Genomic DNA, 25,781 nt, shown 5'->3' on the forward strand with positions numbered 1-25,781 from the left:
AAAAAGAAAGAGAAGGCTCATATGGCCAGTAGCTCTATTCTTCTCATGATAGAAAGAATCATGCTTATTTGTATACCCATGTTAAGAATGCCTCTAACATTGCTCATCATGATGGTTGTTGGAGAGAAGGCAAAGACGCCACCCTTCGCTCGAAGTCTCCGCTGCTTAGCCGCTGCTCTGACAGAGACAAAGCAGGCAGGGACACCCTTCGCTTGATCGGCACCAGACGAAGACCGGCGACGAAGGCATCCCACAGTGCGGCCTCGTCCAGCTCAGAGGCCCACGTGCGATCCGGCCCATTGTAACGGGCCCTGCGTAGCCGCCGCGTGTTACGGGCCTAATTTGTAAAGGCATCCCTGTAATTACAGTCTGTAACCCTGCTTTATGGGAATATTCTGGGGATAACCTAGGTAGCTGAGGGCACATGCGTCCTTGACACAAGGCGCTGGGCGTTCAGGTACCTATAAATACCCCCGCACAGTGCCCGTGAGAGGCCTGGTTAATAAAGCTATTGCCTCCTAGCTCGTAACCCTGTTGTCACCACTATCCACCCCTGTTGGCCTCCTTGCGTTTGAGAGCAAGTTCCAACATTTGGCGCTCACCGTTCGTGCTACGACAAAACCACCCGCGATGGCACCCAAGAGAGCTAACCCGAAGGCTGACGAGGCTGCGAAGGCAGCACTGCTCGCCGCAAGAAAGGGCAAGGCCCTCGCCCTCACCCAATCCACCCACCAAGAGCCCACTGAAGACAATGTTCCCCGCACCTGCGAAGACGACACCTTCCGCACCTGCGGGCCCGAAGGACAATTGCAGCCGCCCCCAGGCTTTGCCCCACTAGAAGGCGCGGACCTCACCGAGGACGGTGAGGTCCTCGGCGTCTCAACGGAAGAACAGCTACAGCTGCGCGCCCTGCGCCTCAAGAACCGCAATCTCCAGAGGAAGAAAGAGATACTGGAGGCCAAGCGCCAGCGTGTGTTTGCACTAGCCAAAGTGTGGCAAATGATACGCGACGAGGAGCAGAAGGCCCAAGACCTCGAGCGTGAGATCGCGCTGATGCAGTGTGAAGGCCACCTTGGCCTGCAGCAAGAGCCACCCCTCCAGCCGCGCGCACAACCGGAAGACACGCGCGAAGGCCACCTCGGCCTGCAGCATGGGCCACCCCTGCAACACCGAGCACAGCCGGAGAACCCGCGTTTCCCCCAGCGTGACTACACCTTCCAGCACGGCGCGCCATTCCAAGGGGTCAACTACCTCGTCGAGCGAAGTCCCCTGGCGCCACACCTGCAAGTGACGCCTTGGCCAGCTAACTTCCGAGCAGGGACCTATCCCAAGTACAACGGCAGCACCGACCCGGCGCAATACATAATGAGCTATCAGGTCACCGTTGCATCCGCCGGAGGGGACGACGCCACAATGGCGAAGTCTTTCATCATCGCCCTAGAGGGCCCAGCACTCACCTGGTTCACCAGATTGCCTCCGCTGTCCATTGATTCATGGAGAAGACTCAGGGACAAGTTCCTGCTCAACTTCCAAGGGTACCGCCCAGACACCGACGCCTTGGCCGAGCTCTCGCTTTGCAAGCAGCTGGAAAAGGAGACTCTGCAGGAGTATTACCGCAAATTCTTAACACTCAAGTCACAGCTGCCCTCCGTCGATGATCAGATCGCTATCCACTACGCCATCAGTGGCCTTCGGGCCGGCGTCCTCTACAGCCACTATATCAGAGATCCATCCAAGAACCTCCAGGAGCTATACCAGCTCTTTGAAAAATATGCCAAATCCGAAGAGCTCCACCAGCGCAAGGTTGAGTCACAGCGGAAACCCAAAGATGCCCCGCAGTCCAGCCGCACGTGGACGAGGACTCCGCAGCCAGACTCCGGTCGAGATGGCCGCAGTCAGCAGCAAGTGCACAACATCGCCAACCAGCAGCCTGCTGCTGACCCCCCTCGTCGCCAGGAATATCCCCCCCAGGGCCGCGGGAATGGAACTCGTGGCAGGGGCCGAGGGCGCGCACAGCCGCCACGCTGATTCTACTGCCTTTTCCACGGCGAAGACTGCACCCACCAAACCAAAGACTGCCCCGAAACGAAGGCCACCAGAGACAGAATGGCGCGGGCGCAGCCAGCCGACAATCCCAGAATTGTCGCGCATAATTACCAGCCACCCCCTCCACCATATATCCACGCTCCCGCCCCGCATCCACCGCACCACGCTTACCAACACCATCAGGAAGTACAAATCGTACCTCCTCCACCCCCACCACCACACCAGCAACATCAAAACATCCCCCATGCCCCAAAGCAGGAAGACTTCGCCGATCAACCATATCGCGGAGTCATTCACATGATAACAGGGGGGTCCAGCACTGACTTCGACACCAAGCGGCAGAAGCGGGACCACTACCGCAGCATCAACCATGTCGCCGTCACTGGCCCAGTCGTGCAGACAAAGTGGTCCCACATACCGCTAACCTTCGACGCACAAGACGTCGACCTGCGCAGCGCCCCCCACATCGACGCTATGGTCATCAATTGCAGTGTGGCAGGCTGGGACTTACACAAAGTCCTAGTCGACAACGGCAGTCAGGCGGACATCATCTTCCTCCACGCCTTCGACCGCATGGGTATAAGCCACAGCCTGCTCAAGCCTTCGGACAACCCGTTGTATGGCTTCGGCGGCAAGGGCACCTTTCCCGTTGGCAAAATAGAGTTGCCCCTCTCCTTCGGTGTAGCACCCAATGCCCGAAGTGAGCAAGTAACCTTCGATATTGTCGACATGGTATATCCATACAACGCCATCATGGGCCAGGGCTCCATCAATAAGTTCGAAGCTGCCATCCACGGACTGTACCTATGTATGAAGATACCAGGTCCGCTAGGCGCTATTACGATCTACGGCAACCAGCAGACGGCGCGCAACATAGAGCGGGACTTCGTGCCTGGTCAGAGGAACGTGCACTGTCTCACGACCCAGCGCAAGGTCCCTGCACCCGCCAGCCCAACCGATAAGCAGCACAACAAGGCACAGTTGCAGAGCCAAGACGGGACCAAGACTGTCCCCCTCGATCAGGCCACGCCCAAGCAGACAGTCACTATCAGCGAAGACCTTACCTCACATGAAGAAGGGAAGCTTCTCTGCTGCCTGGCCAAGAATAAAGATGTCTTCGCCTGGTCCGCCCTCGACCTGGTCGGAGTCAGCCGATCCATAATTGAGCACAGCTTGGGAATTGACCCTTCGGTGCGACCAAAAAAGCAAAGGCTTCGCAAAATGTCCGACGAAAAGACAGAGGCCACCAAGGCGGAGGTGCACCGCCTCCTAGAGGCTAAATTCATCGAGCCAGTGGCTTACCCCACGTGGCTCTCCAATGTTGTAATGGTGCAGAAAAAAAGCGGGAAATGGCGAATGTGCATATACTTCTCCAGTCTCAATAAGGCCTGCCCAAAAGACAATTTCCCATTGCCACAGATCGACAAAATAGTCGATAGCGCGGCCGGATGCGAGGTCATGTCACTCCTCGACTGCTTCTCCGGCTATCACCAGATATACATGAAGGAGGAAGACAAGGCTAGCACCAGCTTTATAACACCCTTCGGCACTTATTGCTTCATCAGAATGCTGGAGGGACTCAAGAATGCCGGGTCCACCTTCTCCAGACTCACCAAAACAGTATTCGAAGGGCAGGTTGGCAGAAATATATTTACATATGTGGACGACATCGTCGTCACCAGCAAGAATAAGGAGGACCATCTCGCCGACCTCGCCGAGACATTCGCGAACATGCGAGATGCACGACTCCGCCTCCGGAAAAGTGCGTCTTCGGTGTTCGCCAGGGCAAGATATTGGGCTACCTGGTGTCACACCGCGTCATCGAGGCCAACCCAACCAAGATCCAGGCCATCGTAGACATGTCGCCTCCGCAGTCCGCCAGGGACGTCCAGCGTCTGACAGGCAGATTGGCCGCTCTCAACAGATTCATCTCCAGGTCCGCCGAGCGAAGTCTCCCCTTCCTCAAAACACTCTGCGGTGCAAAAGACTTCGCCTGGGGACCAGAGCAAGCAGCGGCCTTCGCCTCACTAAAATAGTACCTGTCGGAGCTGGCCATCCTCACAAGCCCCGACTCTTCGCTCCCCCTACTGCTCTATGTCGCGGCTTCGCCGCACGCGGTCAGCGGGGCACTAGTGCAGGAGCAGACAGTGGATGGTGCGGTCAGACAGTGCCCTGTTTACTATGTCTCCGAGGTACTGACACCGTCCAAGTGCAACATGACAGAGCTGGAGAAGATCGCCTACGCAGTCATTATGTCCTCGCGCAAACTGCGCCATTACTTTGAAGCATTCAAGGTCCGAGTCACCTCAGACAGGGGACTCGGTGAACTCTTCAGAAACCCGGAGGCATCAGTGAGGATTGCCAAGTGGGCAGCCGAACTATCCGGCTACCACATCAGCTTCGAGCCCAGGACAGCCATCAAGTCACAAGTCCTGGCAGACTTCATCGTCGACTAGACTGGGCCAATAACACAGCCAGACCCGTCCACAGAGAAGGTTTGGACTATCCATTGCGACGGCGCATGGTGCCACGTGGGGGCAGGCGTCGCTGAAGTCGTCACCTCACCAGCCGGAGTCAAACACAGATATGCAGCACGCCTCAGCTTCGCTCTGGAATTCGACAGATGCACAAACAATATAGCAGAGTATGAAGCGGTTATCCTCGGCCTCCGCAAGCTAAGGGCCCTCGGAGTCACCACATGTATCATCAAAACAGACTCCAAGATAGTTGCCGGCCAGGTCGAGAAAGACTACGCAGCAAAAGACCCCGCGCTCATGCAATACCTAGCGGCCATCCGAAGTCTCGAGAGACAGTTCAAGGGGTTCACCTTGCAGCATGTGGATAGGGCCAAGAACGAGGAGGCCGACGCATTGGCCAAGGCCGCCGCCAGGGGCGAGTCCTTGCCCTCCGACGTATTCTTTCACATCATCGGCACGCCAGCCGTCCGGAGCCCCGAAGGGCTCCAGATAACTAATGATAGCGAGGGCCACCGCATAGTCAACCTAATCATGACCGAGGACTGGCGGGCACCAATAACCCTGTTCCTACAGGGGTACTATCATCCAACCGACGTCAGCGAGGCCAAGCGCCTCAGACATCGAAGCCGGGACTTCGCACTGATTGAGGGCCAACTTTACAAGAAAGGGGTCAGTCAGCCAATGCTTAAGTGCGTCACCGAAACCGAAGGCATGCAGATCCTACGTGAAGTCCACAGTGGCACGTGCGGCTCGCATGCAGGGCCAAGGGCCCTAGCTGCCAAAGTGATCCGCCAAGGGTTTTACTGGCCCGCAATGATCTGCGCCACAAATCGGGTCACAAGGTCCTGCGAAGCCTGCCAGAAGTTTTCTCCTCGGTCAGGCAACCCCTCGCAGTATACAAAGCTGATTGCCCATACATGGCCTCTCCAGCGGTGGGGCCTGGACATTGTCGGGCCCCTGCCCACCGCTCAGGGGAACCTTAAGTTCGCCTTCGTAGCCGTCGAATACTTCACCAAATGGATCGAGGCGAGGGCTGTTTCTACAATAACATCAAAGACTGCCCAAAAATTCTTCTGGCAAAACATTGTTTGCCGCTTCACAGTACCATCCGAGCTAACAATTGACAACGGCAAGCAGTTTGACAGCCAAGATTTCAAGGATTTTTGTTTCTCCATCGGCACCAAGCTTGCCTTCGCTTCAGTCTATCATCCGCAGTCCAACGGGGTCGTGGAGCGCGCCAATGGGAAAATCTTCACAGCTGTCAAGAAGATGCTCCTCGATGAAAAAAAAGGCAGATGGACCGATTTGTTACCTGAGGCAGTCTGGGCGCTAAACACAACTGAGTGCAGGGCGACTGGGTTCACTCCTTTCCGCCTTCTATATGGATCGGAGGCCATGACCCCGCAAGAAATAAAGCATGGGTCCCCGCGTACAGTTCCGTCAGCCGTCCCCGACGTGGACGAGCCAACTTCAAAAGATCTCATTGACGGAGACCGGGTCTTCGCCCTACAGGCCCTAAAAAAATACCAAGCCCAGACCAAAGCATGGCGCGACCACGCAGTCATCCCGAGGGAGTTCAGCGAAGGGGACCTCGTACTCGTCCGAACAGCTCGGACGGAGTCCAGGGGCAAGCTGGAGCCCAAGTGGGAGGGCCCCTTTATAGTCAAGACAAAAGCTTCCCCCAGCGCTTACAGGCTCACAACGCCAAACGGCGAGGACCTGGAGCACTCCTGGAACATCGACAACCTTCGCAAATTTTTTGTTTGACTCATTAGGGTTGATTTCGCCCTTGTAATTCGCCAAAAACAATCTTGTACCGGCCCGCACTCTTTTCCTCCCGGTGGGTGAGGTTTTTAACGAGGCGGAGCCATGTAATATATGTGAGAAAAATCCCCCGCAAAAACTTGCGTCGAAAAAAGACCGCGACGACGGTCTTCGACATTCGACCAATTCGAGGTCACCGCGAGGCTAAGCGCTAGCCACCCTCGCGTGCGACAAATCCGCGTAGAAGTCGCCTAAGGGTGCAGCCGGACTAGCACAACAAGTGCGAAAAAAAACCGCAGTCTACCGCGAAGACTATCCGCGCAGAAGTCACCTAAGGGTGCAGCCGGACTAGCACAACAAGTGCGAAAAAAACCGCAGTCTACCGCGAAGACTATCCGCGCAGAAGTCGCCCAAGGGTGCAGCCGGACCAGCACAACAAGTGCGAAAAAAACCGCAGTCTACCGTGAAGACTATCCGCGCAGAAGTCGCCTAAGGGTGCAGCCGGACTAGCACAACAAGTGCGAAAAAAACCGCAGTCTACCGCGAAGACTATCCGCGCAGAAGTCGCCTAAGGGTGCAGCCGGACCAGCACAACAAGTGCGAAAAAACCGAAGTCTACCGCGAAGACTATCCGCGCAGAAGTCGCCTAAGGGTGCAGCCGGACTAGCACAACAAGTACAAAAAAACCGAAGTTTACCGCGAAGACTATCCGCGCAGAAGCCGCCTAAGGGCGCAGCCGGACTAGTACAACAAAAGCAGAACGACAGCATCAAACCGTCCGCGCCAAGACCGACTACAATCACACCAGCACAGCATAACCAAACATACCAGACAAAGTACACAACGCCCTCGCAGGCACAGGCAAGCGAGGGCACACAACTTCATCGTACAAGCCTTTACACATATACAAGCGAGGGCGCCACACTCTACATCGGCTCAACCTTAGGAATAATTCCCATCTCCCTATAATTAAATAACATTATCCTAAGCTCCTCACCCGCAAAAAGACTTCGCAGTTCCCCTTCCCCTGTACTCGCGGCGGCGGGCAAAGACAACAGTTCCTGCCGACCAGCCCTACTCACACGAAGCCGAGCCCTTTCCTCCGTACTAACCCTACGCTTTGCAACCGCCCTTCGCCGTCGGCGCCCGGTGCTAGGACCTGGCACACCTCGCGCGTCTGCGGCATGTGGCGAGGCCTCCGCCGCAGCCACGTCCAAGGCCGCAAAATAGTCCAAGTCCTCCGACGACGACTCCTCAGTCCACTCAACCGAGCTCTCAGAGTCAGTAAAATCAGCAAACTCAGATGCAGATCCACCATATTCATTACCACCTTCCGCGGTCGAAGCCGCCAAAAAATTCAGTAGTAGCGGTTGCGTGCGCAGGCCCAAAATCTTGAACCTGCGCAGCAACCAAAGTTCAGCAACATATCCAAAATTCCCCAACCCTATACACCCACTACGCCACCTGCGAGGGCCCTGGCGCTGTGGAAGCCTCCACCATTGGCTCCGCCGCTGCCTCCGCTGTTGTTTCCGCCGCCACGACTGCGGGATCTTCAGCACTCGGCGCAGCAGCCGCGGCGGCATCAGGTGCGTCTTCGGCCACCTTCGGGGGCAGGTCTTCGCCGTCCGCTGCGGATGTGGGGGCATCCGGTGCGTCTCCCGCGGTCTCCAGGGTTGGCTCCAGGGCGACCCCGGACACGGCCTCCGCAGGGGTTGGCTCCGGGTCAGGCAGCGCGCTGTTCAACGCCCCGAAGTCGTCCACCCGCTCGCCACGCAACGCCTAAGACAAAACACGCAAAATTCAGCAAACACACGCACACCCCACATCCAACAAACGCCAAACAAACGAAAATGTTACCTGAGCCATCGCCGTCTCCGCCCGCTCCCTGACCACCTCGCGACCGTGCGGACCCCACATCCGGTCGTAGAGGGCCCCGGCAGAATCCTTCACCACGAGGTCTTCAACCTTATAGACATCTCGATCAAAATCTTCATCCGCCTGGTCGAAGACCTCGAAGTGCCGGCACCCTTCACGGGAGAGCGCGTTCATCGCCCCCTCGCAGGTGACCAGGGAGGCGTACGACATAAACCCCCCCACGACAGCGGGGAGTTCCTGCAGCTCCTCCTGCACCCATTGCAGACAACGAAGCCCGGGCTCTCGGTCCGGCACCTCGAAGTCACCGGTCCGCGCACCCAGCTCACGATATGTATCCATAAGCTGCGTGCGCGTCCGTTCGGCCTCCGCACGCATCGCGGCCTCGGCCCCCTTCGCGCGGCTCTCCAGGGCGATGAGCCGCTCCTGCAGATGTTCGGCGAGCTCCTTGGCAAGATTGCCCTCCGCCCGCGCCAGTTTGGCCTCCGCCTGCGCAGCCTGCTCCTTGGCGACGGCCTCGTTGGCCTCCCTCCTCTCCGCCGCCAGTTGGCGCCGGAGGTCAGCCTTCTCCCTCTCCAGTGCGGCCACCTTGTCCGTCAGTTTACGGCACTTGCTGTCGGAGGCTGATTTCTCACGGATAGCGTCAGCATGTTGCGTCCGAAGTCTCTCGACTTCGGCAGACACAGCTGCCGTGAGGGCCCCCGACGCAGTACGGCTGGCGAAGTCGGCCACCTGCAGAGCACATGTAAGGCCGTTGCCCAAAAAAAAGGGGGGGGGGAGAGAGTATAGCTCAGCGGACCTGACTCAGCGCCTCCGTCACCTCCTTCAGCCGGCGGGTCGCTGCGCCCGCCTCGTCCCTGACAACCGCGAGGGCCGACACCTCGCCTCCGGAGCCAAGAGCCTCACCCCTCGCCTTCGGCACTATGGCAGCCGTCGCGATCGCCGCGGCAGGCGCAACTATGGCAAGCTGGCCCTCGTCCGACCCTGCAACGCATCAACGAATTAAAAAAAAAGCCAGCGACTTACCACCAAGATAGTCCTCCACACAAATGTCGGTGGCGAAGTCGGTGACACGCTTGCCTGCCGACGACAACGCTCGGGCCGCCTTCGCGGCCTCCGCCACCCTGCTAGGCGGCGGCACAGCCTTCGCCAGTTTGGAGCCTCCGGCGCCTGCCGCCGTCTCTGGCGCCTTGCTAGATGCAGGGACGCCTGACTTCGCCGCCAGCGGCGGCTTGCCTCCGCCGGGGGCCGCAGCCTTCGCCGACCCCCGCTGCCTCTTTGGCCTGGCTTCAACAAGCCTGACGGCCGCCTGGCGCTTTTGTGCAGCCCCCTGGCGATCCTTGTCCATCACTGCCGACACAACAGCAGCAATATTCCGCCCGTAAGGAAAAACTCTCCATTTGCAAACCATGCGAGATGTAAAAACGTCCCCGCTGGCCGCGCGGGGGATAGGAACATTCCTAGGCCAGCAACCCCCGGTAACCTTCAGCATCCGAGCCGAAGACTCCCGGAGCTCGGGCGAAGACATCCTTTCCCCCGGGGCCGCGCACGTCCTCATCAACTCTCTAGCAAAGCCATCGGAAACCCCAAGTCCCCCCATGGCAGTACCTAGTTTCCTCTTCTTAGAGGATGGGGCGGCCGCCGGCGCAGGGTCGTCTTTAGTCTCCACCACCGGTTTCTTCCCTCGGCGGTCCGCATCGTCTTGACCAGGATAGCCGTCATATGGCAGTTGGTTCAATTCGAAGACCCTATTCAGACGGTCATTCGACCCGCGGATCTCCCAGCTGCGCTGGCCCTCTGTCCTCGGCACATAACGTCCAACAAGCCGCACCGCCTCATCCTCCGCCTCACGCACAAAGGCGGCCGGATCACGGTTTCGCAGATTTAGCGCGAAGGCGGGACTCCGCACCACCTTTCCACCACGGAAAGGCATCTGGCGAGGGCATACTTCGCCCAACGCCGAACCATGCGCCAAGGGCCATACCCCGTACGCCACAAACTCTTCAACCAAGTCGCGCCCACTGCTCTGGCCGGCGGCACACCGAAGGGCCCCTTCGTCCACATCATCCTCCGCCACTTCAAAGGGCGGGTACGCCGAGTAAAAATGAGAGCACATCTCGGACACGGGAAGTCCCTCATGGCCTTCGACGGTACACTCAGCAACGTAAAACCAAAATTCATTCCAGTTGCCCCACTTGTTGCGGGCGCAAGGAACCAACTCGACTACCTGCATCGTGGTCTTGCCGGTCTTCGGCGTGAATGTGCAGGACCCAAACTGAGCAACTTCGTCCCCGATCATCCTCTTCTGCCAGTGTAAACAATAATGCTTCGCAAAAACTTCGACCGATGGCTGTCCACCGTAAGAAGTCGTCGCCCAGACATACTTCGACAGGGCCACCACGGCATTCGGCGTCAGCTGATGTATTTGCACGTTGAACCTGCGCAGGACTTCGCCAACAAACCGATGTGCAGGCAAGCGGAGACCGGCGGCGAAAAACGCCTCGAAAACAACCAACTCGCCCTCCGGCTCGGGGACTTTCTCCGTCCCCGGGGCACGAGCAACTCCGCCGCCGAAGTAGCCCAACCGCTGCATATCCTCCACGCGGGCCGACGACATTCGCGACACGCCGAAATCAACAGAATCGCCGACGCGCAACTCCTCCGCCATCAAACTACTCAGCGTCTCCTCCGACGAGGCAGCGGCCGGCGGCGAGGAATCGGCCGGCGGCGTAGCGGCAGCGGAAGAAGAGGAGGACGGCATCGCTACGTACCGTCGGCGGCGGCGGGCAGTCTGCTTCACTCGCGCCAGATCTCCGGCGAACAAGAGCACAGCGGGCAGACGAGCAGCAAGACGGCGGGCGGCTAGGGTTTTCGCGGAGCGCGGAAAGTAAAGTTCAAAAAGCGCCGGCCACCGCCCCCTTTTATAGGCAGGGCGCGGCTCTTCGGGAAACCCGTAATCCAACAGGGCGCGGCGCTTCGGGAAACCCGCAATCCCACAGTACGCCATCAATCAACGGTCACATCAAAAACCCCCGCGGAACCACTTCGAGCGAGGGCAGCGTCTCCGCCATCTAGCGACGTCTTCGGCACCAGGTGACTTTGTCGAACTGGTCCCTCGGAGGGCAAATGTTGGAGCGAAGGCAAAGACGCCACCCTTCGCTCGAAGTCTCCGCTGCTTAGCCGCTGCTCTGACAGAGACAAAGCAGGCAGGGACACCCTTCGCTTGATCGGCACCAGACGAAGACCGGCGACGAAGGCATCCCACAGTTCGGCCTCGTCCAGCTCAGAGGCCCACGTGCGATCCGGCCCATTGTAACGGGCCCTGCGTAGCCGCCGCGTGTTACAGGCCTAATTTGTAAAGGCATCCCTGTAATTACAGTCTGTAACCCTGCTTTATGGGAATATTCTGGGGATAACCTAGGTAGCTGAGGGCACATGCGTCCTTGACACAAGGCGTTGGGCGTTCAGGTACCTATAAATACCCCCGCATAGTGCCCGTGAGAGGCCTGGTTAACAAAGCTATTGCCTCCTAGCTCGTAATCCTGCTGTCACCACTATCCACCCCTGTTGGCCTCCTTGCGTGTGAGAGCAAGTTCCAACAATGGTTGTATTAATCATGATGTTTTACTTATACGTCATGATGTTGTTTGTGATTCACATGTCATTATTGCATCATCTAGCTCTTCGTATGTTCATGGTAGGAATAAATCTAGGCGCCATGTTCACCATGTCATTTCTCATGTGCCTATAAATGCATCAAATGGACCAACCATGCTTTATCAAACATATGATGCTTAATTTGTTCTTATGTGCAAAAATGATAAAGTAGTTGTTAGAAGTTTGGGGCCTAAGTGCAAGAGACACAAAACTTGCATCTAGGTTTGAAAGCCTTATGTGACTAACCTTGTAGGACCCAACAAGAGTTGGGTACCTAAAACCCAAGGTTAAATCATCTTGTAGGTTTATGCATCCAGGGTACAAGCTAGATTATTGATAGCGGATGCACAAACCACATGACGGGGCAGAAGAAAATGTTCACCTCATACGTCAAGAACAAACATTCCCAAGACATGATCATCTTTGGAGACGGGAACCATGGCAAGGTCAAAGGTTTGGGTAAAATATCCATCACTACCGAGCATTTAATTTCTGATGTATTCTTAGTAGAATCACTCAATTACAATTTACTTTCTGTAAGTCAGTTATGTCATATGGGATATAATTGCTTATTTACAAATATTGATGTATCTGTCTTTAGAAGAAGTGATGGTTCATTAGCTTTTAAAGGTGTATTAGATGGCAAGCTCTATTTAGTTGATTTCTCTAAATAGAATACCGATCTAGATGCATGTTTAATAGCGAAGACTAATATGGGCTGGCTCTAGCACCGCCGTCTAGCACATGTTGGGATGAAGAATCTTCATAAGCTTCTAAAGGGAGAACATTAGGACTAACCGATGTCTGTTTTGAGAAAGATAGACCCTGTGCAGCGTGACAAGCAGGGAAGCAAGTGGGAACTACTCATCAAAGCAAGAATGTGATGACAACATCAAGACTACTGGAACTCCTCCACATGGATATCTTCGGGCCTATTGCTTATCTTAGCATCGGGGGAAGTAAGTATGGTCTTGTTATTGTTGATGACTTTTCCCGCTTCACTTGGGTATTCTTTTTGCAGGATAAATCAGAAACCTAAGGTACTTTAAAGCGTTTCCTAAACAGAGCTCAAAATGAGTTTGAGCTCAAGGTAAAGAAGATAAGAAGCGACAATGGATCAGAATTCAAGAATCTTCATGTGGATGAGTATCTTGAGCAGGAAGGCATCAAGCATGAGTTCTCCGCTCCCTACACACCATAGCAAAATTGTGTAGTAGAGAGGAAAAACTTGACGCTAATCGACATGGCGAGGACAATGCTTGGAGAGTATAAGACGCCCGAACGGTTTTGGTCGGAAGCTGTAAATACAGCTTGCCATTCCATAAACCGGCTCTATCTTCATTGTCTCCTCAAGAAGACCTCTTACGAGATCCTAACTGTAACAAACCAAATGTTTTTACTTTCGTGTATTTGGGAGCAAATGCTACATCTTGGTATAGAAAGGTAGACACTCAAAATTTGCTCCCAAAGATGTAGAATGGTTTTTACTAGGTTATGATTCAAATACAAAGGCATATAGAGTCTTCAACAAATCATCGGGTTTAGTTGAAGTATCTAGTGACGTTGTATTTGATGATACTAATGGCTCTCCAAGAGAGCAAGTTGATCTTGATCATGTATATGAGGATGAAGTTCCAACGGCCACAATGCAAACTATGGCAATAGGTGATGTGTAACCGCAGGAACAAGATCAAGATCAACCATCTTCCTCAACATTGGTGCATCCTTCAACTCAAGATGAGGAACAGGTACCTCAAGATGAAGGCATAAATCCAGGGGAGCACATTAAGGAAAGGATAAGGAGGAAGAAGCACAACAAGCAACTCCAACTCATGTCCGGGCAACCATTCAAAGAAACGACCCGGTGTATCAATTTCTGGTTTACATCAGCAAGGGAGTAACTACTCGTTCATGTTTATCAAACTTTTGTGAGCATTACTCTTTTGTTTCTTCTATTGAGCCTTTCAGGGTAGAAGAAGCCTTGAAGGATCCGGACTGGGTGTTGGCCATGCAGGAAAAGCTCAATAACTTCAAGAGAAATGAAGTATGGAGCCTGGTGCCACGTCTAAGGCAAAATGTTGTGGGAACCAAGTGGGTGTTCCGCAACAAGCAAGATGAGCACGGTGTGGTGACAAGAAACAAGGCTTGACTTGTGGCAAAAGGTTATACCCAAGTCGCAGGTTTGGATTTTGATGAGACTTTTGCTCCTGTAGCTAGGCTCGAGTCAATACGCATATTATTTGTCTATGTTGCTCACCACTCATTTAAGTTGTTTAAAATGGACGTGAAAAGCTATCACACCCAGTTTCAAGGGCAAAATTGAATGCATAACATATGTGTGCCATGATCTATTTCTACACATATGTTGACGTCACAAGTGTAATATATCAAAAGAACAATGCATAAAAGTGTAAATAAAGATTATATTAACATATTACACTTCGAATAGACATAATGTCTTAACCTTTATTCATCAAAGTACAGTGAAACATAGACATCCATCCACAGGAAGATGACCAGGGGTATCACTAGACTAGCATCCATGGAGTTCAGCATCATAACTTCATCTGTAAACTTCTGATCAAAATTAAGCAAGGGTGAGTTCACTTATGGTCAGGGCTCAGCAAGTGGGGAAAAATGTCGGGTAACAAGGTAAGGTTAAAGTTTAATGCGATTGACATTTTATTATCAACACCTGATTACTAGGTATAAGTATATACCAAACCCATTTAATCATTATTCATAATCAACATGAACTTAAACCATTTTAGAAAATATCATCAACATGAAGCTCAACCTCTTGAGCGCACCACTTAAGCATACCGCTTAAACAAAACCGATCACGATTTATTTCCATCTTCAAGTTGAGAGCACCTAGAGGGGGGGGGTGAATAGGTGATCCTGTAAAAACTTAAACTTATAGCCACAAAACTTGATTAGGTGTTAGCACAGTTTATGCCAAGTGGCTAGAGAGGAGTCAAAACACAATAACCACAAGAATCCAATCACAGAGATGACACAGTGGTTATCCCGTGGTTCGGCCAAGTACAAAACTTGCCTACTCCACGTTGTGGCGTCCCAACGGACGAGAGTTGCACTCAACTCTTCTCAAGTGATCCAATGATCAACTTGAATACCACGGTGTTCTTGCTTTTCTTTTCTCAATCCCGTTTGCGAGGAATCTCCACAACTTGAAGCCTCTCGCCCTTACAAAAGATGTTCACAGAGAATCACAGAGCAAAGGAGGGATTAGCAACTCACACACGACACAAAGATCACAGCGAATACGCACACACAAGACCCAGACTTGAGCTCAAAAGACTAGCACACTAGAACGGAGCTCAAATCACTAGAATGTCGAACAAGTGCGCGAGATTGATGTGTGAGTGATCAAGAGTGCTCAAGGAATGCTTGGTGTACTCCTCCATGCGCCAAGGGGTCCCTTTTATAGCCCCAAGGCAGCTAGGAGCCGTTGGGAACAAATCTGGAAGGCCATCTTTGCCTTCTGTCTCGTGGCGCACCGGACAGTCCGGTGCACACCGGACACTGTCCGGTGCCCGATTTGTTTCCATAAAAAGCGAAGCCGACCGTTGCCGACCGTTGCAGATCTGGCGCACCGGACAGTCCGGTGCACACCGGACAGTCCGGTGCTCCCTTCCGACCGTTGGCTCGGCCACGTGTCACGCGCCGATCGCGCGGCCGACCGTTGGCCCGGCCGACCGTTGGCTCACCGGACAGTCCGGTGCACACCGGACAGTCCGGTGAATTTTAGCCGAAGTCGCCGGGGAAAAACCCGAGAGCGGCTGGTTTGCGCTGCGCTGATCTGGCGCACCGGACACTGTCCGGTGCACACCGGACAGTCCGGTGCCCCAGCCCGAAGCAGCCTTTGGCTGTACACAGCCACTCTCCACTTCTTTTCTTTTCTTCTTTCTCCTGTTTCTAACACTTAGACAAGATGTTAGTACACAAAACTAATGTACTAAGGCTTAGAAACATACCTTTACTTGTGATTTACACTTTGTTCATCCATGAGCATATTTTCACATTTAGGCCCTTGTGTTTGCACTCAATCACCAAAATACTTAGAAATGGCCCAAGGGCACATTTCCCTTTCAATCTCCCCCTTTTTGGTGATTTATGCCAACACAATATAAAGCAACTAGAACAAGTGCAAAATCACTTTAAATAAAAACTCAAATTGGTTTTATTCAATTTTGGCATATATGGATCATCCTTTGCCACCACTTGGTTTGTTTTTGCAAATCAAACTCAAATCTCTATCTCTAAGTCAAACACACATGTTGAAGTATAAAGAGAGTCATTCCAAAAGAGATTGATCAAAGATTTCAAAAACTCCCCCTTTTTCCCATAATCAACACTTCTCCCCACAAGAAGCCAACTTTTGAAAATAGAGACAATAAGAGACAATAAAAGCTTTTGACAAAACAAAAACTCTATTCTACTATTTTCAAAATCTCTCAAGTGGTAGCTGATCCATTTATCACTTTGGCCTTTATTTTCTCCCCCTTTGGCATCAAGCACCAAAACGGGATCAATCTTGGCCCGTTAACCCTATTGCCTCACCAAAGTCTTCAATTAAGAGCAAATGGCAATAAGATTTCATGAGATGAACTTGGAATTAGTTACCCTCTCATCGGAGTGCAGTGGAAGTCTTTCATGGTCCAAGTCCACCTTTTCCCTTTCAATCCTCCTTCGAGACTAAATTATCAAACTCAAGCACATGGTTAGTCTCAAAGGGTCAAGTTGTAGCACATCTCCCCCTACACATGTGCATCACTTTGCAACGGACTTGTGAGGTCCAGGGAGTGTTTGTACAACTTGAGCACCATAATAAGCAACATAATGCAAAAAGGAACATGATCAAAAGCATAACTACATGTATGCTACAATTCAATCCAGGTTCCGCGAATCTAAGACATTTAGCTCACTACGCAACCTGCAAAAGGTCTTCTCATCTAGAGGCTTAGTGAAGATATCGGCTAGCTGGTTCTCGGTGCTAACATGAAACACTTCGATATCTCCCTTTTGCTGGTGGTCTCTCAAAAAGTGATGCCGGATGTCTATGTGCTTTGTGCGGCTGTGTTCAACAGGATTTTCCGCCATGCGGATAGCACTCTCATTATCACATAGGAGTGGGACTTTGCTCAGATTGTAGCCAAAGTCCCTGAGGGTTTGCCTCATCCAAAGTAGTTGCGCGCAACACTGTCCTGCGGCAACATACTCGGCCTCAGCGGTGGATAGGGCAACGGAAGTTTGTTTCTTAGAGTTCCATGACACCAGGGACCTTCCTAAGAATTGGCACGTCCCCGATGTACTCTTCCTATCGACCTTACATCCAGCATAGTCGGAGTCTGAGTATCCAACTAAGTCAAAGGTAGACCCCTTTGGATACCAGAGCCCGAAGCAAGGCGTAGCAACCAAATATCTAAGAATTCGCTTCACCGCCACTAAGTGACACTCCTTAGGATCGGATTGAAATCTAGCACACATGCATACGCTAAGCATAATATCCGGTCTACTAGCACATAAGTAAAGCAAAGAACCTATCATTGACCGGTATGCTTTTTGATCAACGGACTTACCTCCTTTGTTGAGGTCGGTGTGTCCGTCGGTCCCCATCGGAGTCTTTGCGGGCTTGGCGTCCTTCATCCCAAACCGCTTTAGCAGATCTTGCGTGTACTTCGTTTGGGAGATGAAGGTGCCGTCCTTGAGTTGCTTCACTTGGAACCCAAGGAAGTAGTTCAACTCGCCCATCATCGACATCTCGAATTTCTGCGTCATCACCCTGCTAAACTCTTCACAAGACTTTTGGTTAGTAGAACCAAATATTATGTCATCGACATAAATTTGGCACACAAACAAATCACCATTACAAGTCTTAGTAAAAAGAGTTGGATCGGCTTTCCCAACCTTGAAAGCATTAGCAATTAAGAAATCTCTAAGGCATTCATACCATGCTCTTGGGGCTTGCTTAAGTCCATAGAGCGCCTTAGAGAGCTTACACACATGGTCGGGGTACCGTTCATCCTCGAAGCCAGGGGGTTGCTCCACGTACACCTCCTCCTTGATTGGCCCGTTGAGGAAGGCGCTCTTCACATCCATTTGAAACAACCTGAAAGAATGGTGAGCGGCATATGCTAGCAAGATACGAATTGATTCTAGCCTAGCCACAGGAGCAAAAGTCTCCTTGAAATCCAAACCTGCGACTTGGGCATAACCTTTTGCCACAAGTCGAGCCTTGTTCCTCGTCACCACCCCGTGCTCGTCCTGTTTGTTGCGGAACACCCACTTGGTTCCCACAACATTTTGCTTCGGACGAGGCACCAGTGTCCAAACTTCATTGCGCTTGAAGTTGTTTAACTCCTCTTGCATGGCCAACACCCAGTCCGGATCTAGCAAGGCCTCTTCTACCCTGAAAGGCTCAATAGAAGAGACAAAGGAGTAATGCTCACAAAAATTAACTAATCGAGATCGAGTAGTTACTCCCTTGCTAATGTCACCCAGAATTTGGTCGACGGGATGATCCCTTTGAATCATCGCTCGAACTTGAGTTGGAGGTGCCGGTTGCGCTTCTTCCTCTATCACTTGATCATCTTGTGCTCCCCCTTGATCAAGCGCCTCCACTTGAGGTACCTGTTCGTCATCTTCGGTTGGGGGTTGCACCATAGTTGAGGAAGAAGGTTGATCTCGTTCATCTTGTTCCTGTGGCCGTACTTCTCCAATCGCCATGGTCCGTATAGCGGCCGTCGGAACATCTTCTTCATCTACATCATCACAATCAACAACTTGCTGACGTCTTCTTGAGGAGGCGATGAAGGTAGACCCTGTTGATGGCGTGGCACGCCGTGTTCACGGCTTCCGTCCAAAAGCACTCGGGGGTCTTGAACTCTCCTAGCATCGTCCTCGCCATGTCGATGAGCGTCCTGTTCTTCCTCTCTACCACACCATTTTGTTGTGGTGTGTAGGGAGCGGAGAACTCGTGCTTGATCCCTTCCTCTTCAAGGAACTCCTCCACTTGAAGGTTCTTGAACTCGGACCCGTTGTCGCTTCTTATCTTTTTCACTTTGAGCTCAAACTCATTTTGAGCTCTCCTGAGGAAGCGTTTGAGGGTCCCTTGGGTTTCAGACTTATCCTGCAAAAAGAACACCCAAGTGAAGCGGGAAAAATCATCAACAATAACTAAACCATACTTACTTCCCCCTATGCTTAGATAGGCGACGGGTCCGAAGAGGTCCATATGCAGCAGCTCCAGGGGTCTTGAAGTGGTCATCACATTCTTGCTGTGATGCGCTCCTCCCACCTGTTTCCCTGCTTGACAAGCTGCACAAGGTCTATCTTTTTCGAATTGAACATTGGTTAGACCTATCACGTGTTCTCCCTTTAGAAGCTTGTGAAGGTTCTTCATCCCCACATGTGCTAAGCGGCGATGCCACAGCCAGCCCATGCAAGTCTTAGCCATTAAGCATGCATCTAGACCGGCCTCTTCTTTTGCAAAATCAACTAAATAAAGTTTGCCGTCTAATACACCCTTAAAAGCTAGTGAACCATCACTTCTTCTAAAGACAGACACATCTATATTTGTAAATAGACAGTTATATCCCATATTGCACAATTGACTAACAGATAGTAAATTATATCCTAGTGACTCTACTAAAAACACATTAGAGATAGAGTGCTCATTAGAAATTGCAATTTTACCTAACCCTTTTACCTTGCCTTGATTCCCATCACCGAATATGATTGAATCTTGGGAATCCTTATTCTTGACGTAGGAGGTGAACATCTTCTTCTCCCCCGTCATATGGTTTGTGCATCCGCTATCAATAATCCAGCTTGAACCCCCGGATGCATAAACCTGCAAGGCAAATTTAGGCTTGGGTCTTAGGTACCCAACTCATGTTGGGTCCTACAAGGTTAGTGCAAATATCCTTAGGGACCCAAATGCAAGTTTTGTCTCCCTTGCATTTTGCCCCTAACTTCCTAGCAACAATTTTCTTATCCTTTCTACAAATAGCAAAGGAAGCATTTAAAGCATAATAAATTGTGGAAGGTTCATTTGCTATTTTCCTAGGAGCATGAATAACATTCCTTCTAGGCACATGATGAATAGCATTTCTTTTAGGAACAACATTTCTCCTAGTAACATTTCTATCATACACATAAGAGGAACTAGGAGCAAACATGGTATGAGAATCATAAACATATGAATCATGACTTACATTTCTAGTTTGTCTTCTATCATGATACAAAAATGCATGGTTCCTCTTAGCACTAGTAGCCATAGGGGCCTTCCCTTTCTCCTTGGCGGGAATGGGAGCCTTATGGCTTGTTAAGTTCTTAGCTTCTCTCTTGAAGCCAAGTCCATCCTTAATTGAGGGGTGTCTACCAATTGTGTAGGCATCCCTTGCAAATTTTAGCTTATCGAAATCATTCTTGCTAGTCTTAAGTTGAGCATTAAGACTAGCCAGTTCATCATTAAGCTTGGAAATTGAAACTAGGTGTTCACTACAAGCATTAATGTCAAAGTCTTTACACCTAGTACAAATTTCAACATGTTCTACACAAGAGTTGGATTTGTTTGCTACTTCTAATTTAGCATTTAAATCATTGTTGACACCTTTCAAAGTAGAAATGGTTTCATGACAAGTAGATAGTTCAAAAGAAAGCATTTCATTTCTCTTAACTTCTAAAGCATAGGATTTTTGTGCCTCAACAAATTTATCATGCTCTTCATACAACAAATCCTCTTGCTTTTCTAAAAGTATATTCTTTTCATTCAAGGCATCAATTAATTCATTAATTTTGTCTATCTTAGATCTATCTAAGCCCTTGAACAAACATGAATAATCTACTTCATCCTCATCACTAGATTCGTCCTCACTTGAAGAAGCATAGGTAGAGTTGCGAGTACATACCTTCTTTTCTCTTGCCATAAGGCATGTGTGACGCTCGTTGGGGAAGAGGGTTGATTTGTTGAAGGCGGTGGTGGCGAGTCCTTCATTGTCGGAGTCGGACGAGGAGCAATCCGAGTCCCACTCCTTGCCTAGATGCGCCTCGCCCTTTGCCTTCTTGTAATGCTTCTTCTTTTCCCTCTTGTTCCCCTTTTCCTGGTCACTATCATTATCAGGACAGTTAGAAATAAAATGACCAAGCTTACCGCATTTGAAGCATGATCGCTTCCCCTTGGTCTTAGTCTTGCTCGGTTGTCCATTGCGACCCTTTAGCACCGTCTTGAATCTCTTGATAATGAGGGCCATTTCTTCTTCATTAAGACCGGCCGCCTCAATTTGCGCCACCTTGCTGGGTAGCGCCTCCTTGTTCCCTGTGGCTTTGAGAGCAAAAGGTTGCGGCTCGTTGATCGGTCCATTCAAGGCGTCGTCCACATACCTTGCCTCCTTGATCATCATTCGCCCGCTGACGAATTTTCCTAGTACTTCTTCGGGCGACATTTTGGTGTACCTGGGATTCTCACGAATATTATTCACCAAATGAGGATCAAGAACGGTAAAGGACCTGAGCATTAGTCGGACGACGTCGTGGTCCGTCCATCGCGTGCTTCCGTAGCTCCTTATTTTGTTGACAAGGGTCTTGAGCCGGTTGTATGTTTGAGTTGGCTCCTCGCCCCTTATCATCGCGAACCGTCCAAGCTCGCCCTCCACCAACTCCATTTTGGTGAGCAAGGTAGCGTCATTTCCCTCATGAGAGATCTTGAGGGTATCCCAGATTTGCTTGGCGTTATCCAAGCCACTCACTTTATTATATTCATCCCTGCACAATGAGGCTAGAAGAACAGTAGTGGCTTGTGCATTCTTATGGATTTGCTCATTAATGAATATAGGACTATCCGAACTATTAAAGTGCATTCCACTATCTACAATCTCCCATATGCTAGGATGGAGAGAGAATAGGTGACTACGCATTTTGTGGCTCCAAAATCCGTAGTCCTCCCCATCAAAGTGTGGGGGCTTGCCGAGTGGAATGGAAAGCAAATGTGAATTTGAACTATGCGGAATACGAGAGTAGTCAAAAGAAAAGTTAGAATTAACCGGTTTCCTTTGTTTGTCGTAGTCGTCGTCCTTTTGGGAAGAAGAGGACTCATCGCTGTCGTAGTAGACGATCTCCTTGATGCGTCTTGTCTTCTTCTTCTTCCCATCTCTTCGCTTGTGGCCCGAGCCCGAGTCATTGGACTTGTCATCCCTTGGCTCGTTGACGAAGGACTCCTTCTCCTTGTCGTTGATCACAATTCCCTTCCCCTTAGGATCCATCTCTTCGGGCGGTTAGTCCCTTTCTTGAAGAGAACGGCTCTGATACCAATTGAGAGCACCTAGAGGGGGGGGTGAATAGGTGATCCTGTAAAAACTTAAACTTATAGCCACAAAACTTGATTAGGTGTTAGCACAGTTTATGCCAAGTGGCTAGAGAGGAGTCAAAACACAATAACCACAAGAATCCAATCACAGAGATGACACAGTGGTTATCCCGTGGTTCGGCCAAGTACAAAACTTGCCTACTCCACGTTGTGGCGTCCCAATGGACGAGAGTTGCACTCAACTCTTCTCAAGTGATCCAATGATCAACTTGAATACCACGGTGTTCTTGCTTTTCTTTTCTCAATCCCGTTTGCGAGGAATCTCCACAACTTGAAGCCTCTCGCCCTTACAAAAGATGTTCACAGAGAATCACAGAGCAAAGGAGGGATTAGCAACTCACACACGACACAAAGATCACAGCGAATACGCACACACAAGACCCAGACTTGAGCTCAAAAGACTAGCACACTAGAACGGAGCTCAAATCACTAGAATGTCGAACAAGTGCGCGAGATTGATGTGTGAGTGATCAAGAGTGCTCAAGGAATGCTTGGTGTACTCCTCCATGCGCCAAGGGGTCCCTTTTATAGCCCCAAGGCAGCTAGGAGCCGTTGGGAACAAATCTGGAAGGCCATCTTTGCCTTCTGTCTCGTGGCGCACCGGACAGTCCGGTGCACACCGGACACTGTCCGGTGCCCGATTTGTTTCCATAAAAAGCGAAGCCGACCGTTGCCGACCGTTGCAGATCTGGCGCACCGGACAGTCCGGTGCACACCGGACAGTCCGGTGCTCCCTTCCGACCGTTGGCTCGGCCACGTGTCGCGCGCCGATCGCGTGGCCGACCGTTGGCCCGGCCGACCGTTGGCTCACCGGACAGTCCGGTGCACACCGGACAGTCCGGTGAATTTTAGCCGAAGTCGCCGGGGAAAAACCCGAGAGCGGCTGGTTTGCGCTGCGCTGATCTGGCGCACCGGACACTGTCCGGTGCACACCGGACAGTCCGGTGCCCCAGCCCGAAGCAGCCTTTGGCTGTACACAGCCACTCTCCACTTCTTTTCTTTTCTTCTTTCTCCTGTTTCTAACACTTAGACAAGATGTTAGTACACAAAACTAATGTACTAAGGCTTAGAAACATACCTTTACTTGTGATTTACACTTTGTTCATCCATGAGCATATTTTCACATTTAGGCCCTTGTGTTTGCACTCAATCACCAAAATACTTAGAAATGGCCCAAGGGCACATTTCCCTTTCACAAGTTCAATTATCATTATTCATAATCAACATGAACTTAACCGTGAGGATGGCTGATATATCAGTTTTACACTCTGCAGAAGTGGCACATCTTTACCCATGAGTCACGATTCCCTTCTAGCCTAGGTTAGCTAGGCCCGTATTCACTTCCGAGGTGAATGGCTAGGGTCTCACTACAAGGCTTTTCCCTAGAGTCATCATTATGCAAATGCTGGAAATGGTCAAACTGCATAAAGCACACCTGACGTAACCAACTTATAGATCAGTCTACAGGGTAAAGCTTGGGAACTATGCCCGTATCCAATCTGCCTGAGCCGGAAATATAAGCGCTTGGCAGATGCCCCCGTTCCGGTCGACCACGACCAACACCCAACATAAGACTTCCCTAGTTATTTAGCCAAGACCAGAGCCATGATAGTTCTCATGGTAGCACTGTTTTCCTGGATGGTCACTCCATGTTCCAATTAAATCATATGATCTTGCTTAATCATCGGATTAACCATAATAACGTAAACTTACCATTTGGAACATTAATATCATAAACAGGAGTGACTGCATAAAGTTAAAGTTGTAGCAATAGCATAGCTACTAAAGTAAAGTACAATACCCAGGTTTGATCAAGGAATAAGGTTGGAAAGGTTAGGTGTATTTGAAAAGGTAACCCATCAATATATGCATATATATCCAATAATAAACTTTATTAAATGTATTGTTTGGGATCAAATAGAGTATGCAGAGGGAGAAGTCCACTTGCCTTGCTTATTGAAAACTTGAGTTTCTTCCACGGATCGGAATAGATCTTGATTCTTAACTACTAGATCAACCACACAATATCACACAAACAAACAAGAAGAAACAAACACCACTCAATAACATACAACATTCACCATACATAAAGCTAAAAGAAAGCTTAACGAAAAGAGCATTCGTTTTTCAAAAACATCGCAAGCAATGGTTATAAAAAAGGTATTCTTTTCAAAAATGTGTGATCTATACTTTATAAAACAAGACATGAGCTTAAAATATCTTAATTAAAATATACAAATATTAGGTTCACCAATTTAATGTTATATGTGATATGTCTAAGATTAAGGGTTTATAAGATGATAAAACATGTTATAACAATATAAAACCTTTTAAACCTTTTAGAAAAGATATATGTTATATATCTAAGGTTAATAAGCTATGAAACACGTTATTAATTTTAGAAGCATTATGGAACATATTATAAATCATTGTTAAACATTCACCATTACATTCACATTCATACATCACACTTATCACACCCATAAATACGTCTTAAAGAGTAAATACTTATTAACTCATTATGACTATTACTGCGAGTTATTATTGATGAAATTATGAGTAGGTGACTATAATACTAGTTTTATCTAGTATAACATGTATTATCCTTCTTTATGGAAATAAATGCTAATTATTTTCATTATTACTAATAATGGACTTATAAGTCTTATTCCTTTTATTTCTAAATAGAATTTATGTGTATAGCTAAAAATGGTTTATTTATGATTCTTCTAACATTAATATTCTAAGAATCAATATAAATCACTAATTGGACTTTAGTAACATAAATCATGGTTGTTATGACATAAATAAGTATTTTACTAATTCTAAGTAATTGGGTGCTATACTTATGAATACATTTATCATGACTAGTATAAACTTATTTTCATTACGGCTGGTGTTATTCTTTTAGTTTTATATTTTCTTTCCAAAAGAAAGTATAAATAATAATCAGAGGTCAAAACATCTAATAAATAACTTAGACCAATGATTAACCTATAATTCTGGCACCAAGATAAATTCTACACCACTTACTAATTCCGTGCTCAAGAATTTTCATTATTTATTTAGTGAGCCTAAATGAACCTTTTGATTATAACTTCTAAATAAACATTAAAATTCATCCTAAACAGAGTTAGTTATAAAATCACTTATTTAGTATTTTTACCACATGTCTACCGAATTTCGTCAAAACTATTACGCACAAATAACATGTCTAATACAAATATACTCAATGATTCACATACACATGAATCTCCAAATCACATCATCTCAATATTACAACGATAATTCACAAAATTCATAAATTAATTCAAAACATGCTTTAGAAAATAAATCAACATTTTGGGGTTGTCTTCAACCTTGGATCTCGCTTGTGCGAAGGGGAAAAGCTCGACGGGGGGTTCGACCGAGTGGGGAAGGGGCAGAAGTTCGGGCTCCGGCGGGTGCTACGCAATCGACGAAGGTCCAACGACGGTGTGGGCGAGCTCCGGCGGCGAGGTCTTGGCAAGGAAGAAGGGCGCGAGAAGAGAGCAAGCTCGGTGGTGGGAGGAAGGGAGAGGGCTTGGGTGGGGAGG

This window comes from Zea mays, chromosome 7, assembly GCF_902167145.1.
Source record: "Zea mays cultivar B73 chromosome 7, Zm-B73-REFERENCE-NAM-5.0, whole genome shotgun sequence".
Classification (NCBI taxonomy): domain Eukaryota; kingdom Viridiplantae; phylum Streptophyta; class Magnoliopsida; order Poales; family Poaceae; genus Zea; species Zea mays.